This window comes from Gambusia affinis, linkage group LG03 (assembly GCF_019740435.1).
Source record: "Gambusia affinis linkage group LG03, SWU_Gaff_1.0, whole genome shotgun sequence".
Lineage (NCBI taxonomy): Eukaryota > Metazoa > Chordata > Actinopteri > Cyprinodontiformes > Poeciliidae > Gambusia > Gambusia affinis.
Window position 1 is genome coordinate 3,227,532 of NC_057870.1, and position 7,222 is coordinate 3,234,753.

The 7,222-nt window shown below is 47.5% G+C and overlaps 1 non-coding gene across 1 annotated transcript; it reads right to left on the reverse strand.

Moving 5' to 3' along the window:
• Positions 1 to 2,809: 2,809 nt before the first annotated feature.
• On the reverse strand, positions 2,810 to 2,890 carry trnak-cuu. The gene has a single exon. It is a non-coding gene; the product is annotated as a tRNA-Lys (tRNA).
• Positions 2,891 to 7,222: the final 4,332 nt, after the last annotated feature.

Genomic DNA, 7,222 nt, shown 5'->3' on the forward strand with positions numbered 1-7,222 from the left:
TCTGACCAAAATAAGACTTATTCCAGTCTGACAGTTTTACAAAGTCTCTGGTGTTTCAAAAACAAGATAAAAAAAATTAAATAAAAAAAAAACAGAGATATAAAACAGATTTGGTAAATCTGACTCAACTTTATGTATGTGTGTGCGTGTGTGTGTGTGTGTGTGCGTGTGTGTGTGTGTGTGTGTGTGTGTGTGTGTGTGTGTGTGTGTGTTTGGGGGTGGGAGGGGGGATCTTCTTTACAACTCTGTCCTCCCAACTTATACCAATAATATACCAATAATCAGACGTCTGCGATTACAGGCCTCTCCTCAACTCTCCTCAGTATTTCTGTTCTGCACTCTGAGCTTAAATCAAATTAAATATTGATGTTTGAATTATATACAAAGCATGTAGTATTGACAGAACCATGATCATACATTCAATAAACAGGTTTACAGCCAATCATGACACATATATCTGTTCAGTTAGACCGCTTTAAAACTGAGCTGAGATAAAAATGGGCTTCTTTAAACACAATGACAAAACCATTTGAGTATATGAAAAAAAAGCCATGGAGTTGCTAAGTGGTTATCAGGGTACTTAGTCACACAAAGCTGTTCATCAGTGCTTTTAGCATCGAGACACTTAATGAAAAACCCTTAAAATAAAATGGTGTCATGCTGACAAAAGGCCTTCTGAAAAAAGAGGTTTTTGAAGTGTGAATCGGTGCTACATATAATAATGTGATTTTTTTGAAATTTAAAATGTGATCACTTCTGTTAAAGGAGAGGTATCATGTATTTAAATTCAGTATGAAGTATAAACAACCTAGAAGAAATTTGACTTGAGCTGAAATAGGTCACTGTCTCTTTAAAGCACCAAAATATATTAAAGATCTGTGGTTGTATCAACCTTCCAGACCTCTCAGGTCTTCTGGTTCATGGAGAATGTGCTCTTTTTAAGCTAAATCAAACAAAGACGTGTGTTACAGGCCCAGCCTTTCCCTAGGGGGGGCGGTAGAGAGAGCAATAGGAGGAGCACGTAGAAGAAGAGGGTGTAAAAAGTTTGTGGAGACTAGACCTGGAGGTTGTTCGTTGTTCGCTTTGCCAAGAGTAGGAATAAAGTTCTGAAGCTTCCATCTGCCTCCTCCTCGTTCTTCTTTGCCGCTAGCAGAGCAGAACCTACGAGCTTGTTACCAGCAAACGAGCCGAAATAGACACCAGCCTGTTCTGGACTTACGAAGGTAACACTGGGGGCTCGTCCGGGATTGCTCTGCTTTAAAAAAAAAAAAAGTAATAATAATAATAAACGGAGTGGGGAACGGCAAGAAATGGATGAAGCAAGCCGAAAGAACTTTGTGGGAATTCCCAAGATGGCTGTGACTGGCGCCAACGCTGCTGCCGAAGTATCAACTCACGTGGAGGGAAAGAGCCGAAGAGTAAGCTTAAACCCGTTCGTGATGGATGTAGAAGAGACCCGACAGGACAATGCGGGTTTGTGTGATGAAATAGAGTGGAGTGGTGATGATCGGCGTGTGATGAGTATGGAATTAACTCCAGCTGGGAGCGAAGCTGCCGAATACGCTCCACCATGGCCGCTTACCCCGCCGCCATCAGAACACTACAACCCCTTTACAACGCCTACAAACTGCGGTGAGACTTTAGCCCATTTCTATCCAAGTCATGGTGGTGCTGGAAACGTAGCATGCACGCCTCGTGTGACGACATGTTATATGGATAAGACTGATAGCCGAGGTGTAGCTGCTGTTGAGGGATTTCCTTTTTCCCCGCTAACTGCACCGAACTGGGAACGCTGTGTAGCTTCAACGCTGACCCCCAGGGCACCGCTTACTCATCTAACGGAAGAGTTTGGACACACACTGCAAATTTCTCCACCTGCACGACTGGATTTCCCTCACCTGCGCGGAGGCTCTGTACATCATGTCGTAGCACCATTTGCCAGAGTAGAGAACAACCACAGATTTTGTATTTCGCCCCAGCCACAAGGTGCAGTCTGCAATCAGCAATCCGGTTCCTGTAATCTTATGCATGGTTTGAATGACATAGGCAACAGTGAGTGTCAAACATGTAATGAGAAGATTCCAACACTGCAGCCAGGCCATTTTGATGGAACAAGCTCATGGAAAGGTTTCCTTTACCAGTTTGAATGCTGTGCTAAGGCTAATCACTGGACTGAAAAGACTAAAGCTGTCCAGTTAAAGTTCTGCCTCACTGGTCCGGCTGGAGCCATTGTCCATAAAAATCCCAGATCAGCTGATTGGAGCTATCAACGGATTGTCGAGGAGGTCGAAGCTGCTTACGGGCCTTGTTCGGAACATGCTGCAGCTATTGGGATTGAACTGAGGCAAAGAGTCAGGAAAGTTGGAGAAGCTCTACATGTACTAAGAGATGACATCTATGAAAAGGTCTCTGTTGTTTATGCCAACTGTACAGAGAGGGAGCAAGATCGCATTAGTGTGGAGATTTTCACTAATGCTCTAGCAGACCCTGATCTGATCCAAAAACTGTTAGAGGAGCGATCACAAGACTTTGCATTGGCTTATGGAATCGCCCAAAGATATGAAGCTACAAGGATGGCTGCCCGTGCGGTCACACAATTGATGCGGCCCACCACACGTAACCTGACATCTCAGGGGGCCAGGCTAGCAATGGTGCATGAGGATCGCAACCTGTCCCAGTGGGAGCCGTCCGAGAAACATCGACAGCAATCCATCTCAAGTAAGAACAAGCATTTAAGCAATGTCATTTGTCATAACTGCTCTGGTGTGGGTCATCTACGGAGAAGCTGCCCTTCACCGCACCTCCCTGGCGCCCAACGTGGGGCTCGAACCCACGACCCTGAGATTAAGAGTCTCATGCTCTACCGACTGAGGGAGGTGCGGTGAAGGGCAGCTTTTCCGTAGATGACCCACACCAGAGCAGTTATGACAAATGACATTGCTTAAATGCTTGTTCTTACTTGAGATGGATTGCTGTCGATGTATCCCGGACGAGCCCCCAGCACAATGTTCTTGTGGCCCATGTTGTTGTCCAGCAGCAACAGTCAGCCAGCCTACCCATCAGGATCTTCAACCCCAGCACTATCCCTGTTAAGGTAAAGAAGGGAACAGTGGCTGGAGTGCTTCAGCCAGTACAGGTTGTTGCAGGAAAGGAGTTTCAGACAGCTGGAGCTGACAGAGCCAATAATGTGCATGAACCTATTAACCATGTCTCTTTTTCTATACCGAACCATCTCCAGGAACTGTATGCTGAAAGCTGTGGTGGATTGTTGGAGGAGGACCGCCATCAACTGGGCCAGTTATTGCAACGATACGCCGATGTGTTCTCCACTGGCCCAAATGATTTGGGTCGCACCAGCATTGTGAAACACGACATCCTGACTACTGTAGGGCCGCCGGTGAAACAGCCCCCCCGGAAAATGGCTCGGCAGAAACAAGAAGCAGCTGACCAGCAGGTGCTTCAGAGCTTGGAGGCTGGTCTTGCCCAACCCAGTAATAGCAGTTGGGCAGCACCAATTGTGATGGTAAGAAAGAAGGATCAGAGCTCTAGACTCTGTGTAGATTACAGGGCCCTGAATGAACAAACAATTAAGGATGCGTACCCACTGCCTCGAATTCAAGAAACCCTGGACACCCTCTCCACTGCGAAGTTCTTCAGTACACTTGACCTAACGTCTGGATACTGGCAAGTGGAGATGACACATATGGCGAGAAGAACCGCAGCATTTTGCACACGTAAAGGGCTTTTCGAATGGAATGTGATGCCTTTTGGACTGTGTAATGCTCCAGCCACTTTCCAAAGGCTCATGGACCGTGTCCTGGCAGGGCTGCAATGGGAGACCTGTTTGGTCTATCTCGATGACATTATAGTTCTAGGACGAGACACTGGTCAGATGTTAGAGCGACTGGAGCATGTGTTCGCCAGGCTGCGTGCAGCTAACCTCAAGCTCAAACCTTCCAAATGCTGCTTGTTTCGGGAGCAAGTAATTTTCCTAGGCCACAAAGTTTCTGCTGAAGGTGTTGCCACAGACCCCCAGAAGATTCAGCGGGTACAGGAGTGGCCCACACCTCAGAACGTGGGGGAGGTGCGGCAGTTTGTGGGGCTGGCTTCATATTATCGCCGTTATGTGGAAAATTTTGCCACCATTGCCAAGCCACTCCACGAGCTCACCAAAAAGTATGCACGTTTTAACTGGACGACTCAATGCCAGGAGGCTTTTGAAGAACTGAAACGACGCCTAACATCAGCGCCTGTCCTCGGCTACCCTCTGGATAGCGGTGAGTTGCTCCTTGATACTGATGCCAGTGATTGTGGTATTGGTGCTGTTCTCTCTCAGATGCAGGAGGGGGAGGAGAGAGTCCTGGCATATGGCAGCAGACGTCTGTCGGCTACTGAGAGGAACTACTGCACCACCAGACGGGAACTCCTAGCTGTGGTGGAGTTCACCTCACACTTCAGACAGTACCTGCTGGGGCGACACTTTACCATTCGAACTGACCACAGCAGCTTACGGTGGCTCACCAGACTGAGAGAACCTGAGGGTCAACTCGCTCGCTGGTTAGAGAAACTGGCAGAGTATGATTTCCAAGTGCTTCACCGCCCTGGGATTAAACACCTAAATGCGGATGCTCTCTCCAGGAAGCCCTGTCGTGAGAACTGTGCATGTAACATACCCGATCCAGAGCTGAGCAGGAAGCAGTTTCAACACAAGGCTGTGCAGTGTGACCTAATGGATTGCTCATCAGTCCACAATGACCTTTCAAATTCCCCAGGGCAGCCTCTAGTGGGGGTAGTGGGCAACTACATAAATGGTGACAGACAGAACTCCACTCATCCCAATATAAACCTGGTGAATGAAGCACCTCAGCCTAACCTGTTCTGTGGTTGGACTAACGAGCAGCTTGCTGCTGCCCAAAAGAACGACCCTGACATAGGACCAGTTTGGGAATGGATGGATAAAGGGGAAAGTCGTCCTGCCTGGGCCAGCATGTAGCCCGGCCACCAAAGCTCTATGGTCACAGTGGAAAAGACTCTACAGGAAAGATGGAATCATGTTGAGAAAATTTTATTGCAATGAGGGCAAAAGTTTCTACCCCCAGATAGTATTACCACACTCTTACCATAGCTCTGTATTGGAACAACTGCACGATGGGCCCGTAGGTGGTCATTTTGGGGCAGAGAGGACTCTGTCACGTCTGAAAAGCAGATATTATTGGTATAATATGAAAGATGATGTTACTCTGTGGTGCCGTACCTGCATCAGCTGCTCAGCCAAGGCCCGGCCAAGGAAAACGCCCCAGGCAGCCATGGGAACTGTGCGGGTTGGTGCTCCCATGGAAAGGGTAGCAGTTGACCTGATGGGACCCTTAAACGAAACTGAGAGACATAACCGCTATATATTGGTGGTGCAGGACTATTTCAGTAAGTGGGTGGAAGCTTATCCTCTATCTGACGAGCAAGCTCCCACTGTGGCAGAGAAGATTGTGTCTGAATGGGTCTGCAGATATGGAGCCCCACACTCACTCCATAGTGACCAGGGCACCAATTTTGAATCTGCTGTTTTCCAGAGCATGTGTGAGCTGCTGGGCATCGAAAAAACGCGAACTACCCCATTTCATCCCCAATCCGACGGCCAGGTGGAACGATTTAATGCTACTTTGCAGAAAATTCTGGCCACCACTGCAGAGCGATGCCACTGGGAGTGGGATCTGATGCTTCCATATGCACTTATGGCTTACCGGGCCACCAAGCACAGCTCTACTGGATTCACGCCTAATATGATGCTGTTTGGTCGGGAGATAACCGAGCCAATCGATCTTGTTGCTGTTTCCCTCCCTGACGATGGTTGTGCCAACATTCCACAGTGTGTCAGGCAACAAAAAGAGAGGTTACAACTCTCCCATCAACTGGCCAGGGAGTGGCTGGGTAGGTCTTCTGAGCGAGCAAAGAGGCAATATGATAAAAACATGCACAAATTGCAGTATAAGGTTGGAGAAGCTGTTTGGCTCCTGATTAAAGGCACCAAAAGAGTGAAAAACAGAATACGGAAGTTCCTCCCTTCCTATGAGGGTCCTTATTTTGTCACTGGAACATTGGATGACCTTGTTTATTGCATCAAGAAGGGCCCAAAGTCACGAACTAAAGTGGTTCATCATGATAAGCTTAAGCCTTATTACAGCAGAACCCCGTTGAACAATAGCTGGGTTTTCCAAGACTCTCATGGCCCAGCGTCAGTTGAGGTGCCTCCACCAGTGGTCGATGCTTCTTTGGATGTGGATCATGATGGTTTTTTGAATCCCCGAGATGGTTTCTCAGAGATTGAGGAATCAACTATGGACCATCCATCTCAGTCTCTGCCTGCCCATTCACTTTCATATGGAGACAACCAAATTCAAAACGAAGCTTGCCAGTTTCCACAGGACGGAGTTGACACCGAGGATTCTGTGGAGGAGCAGCGGCCGTTGGTCCTTCAAAGAACAGGACCTCAGCAAAGACCAAAAAGGAGATGCAGACCCCCTGACCGATTTGGTCAGTGGGTCAATGGCTAAATGCCCACATGCATGACTGTACTCTGTTTTCTTTTCTTTATTGGCCTGATTCTGGGTGTAGGCGGATCGCTGCCCAGTTCAGGTAATGGACATTTAAAAAAAAAAAAAAATGTATTCAGCATGCCTGTTCCAGTTCCTAGTGTAATGCACTACATGCCATAGTATTATTTTTCTTTAAGTTGACTTCGGCTTGTTATTCTGCAAGTATGTTGTTTTGTAACACTGTAGTCTCTGTCCGCATTAGATCATCGACGAACTGTTCTAGTTTAGATTTTGGGGGATTTGTTCTAACCAGTTTTGTTTGCTGGAGTAATGTTAAATCTGTTTAAACATCATCCAGAGTGGGGGTAGTGTTACAGGCCCAGCCTTTCCCTAGGGGGGGCGGTAGAGAGAGCAATAGGAGGAGCACGTAGAAGAAGAGGGTGTAAAAAGTTTGTGGAGACTAGACCTGGAGGGTGTTCGTTGTTCGCTTTGCCAAGAGTAGGAATAAAGTTCTGAAGCTTCCATCTGCCTCCTCCTCGTTCTTCTTTGCCGCTAGCAGAGCAGAACCTACGAGCTTGTTACCAGCAAACGAGCCGAAATAGACACCAGCCTGTTCTGGACTTACGAAGGTAACACGTGTAACTCTGCATTTGCTTTTAGAAGAGCTTTCAGTCTGTGGGTCGAAGGTTGTG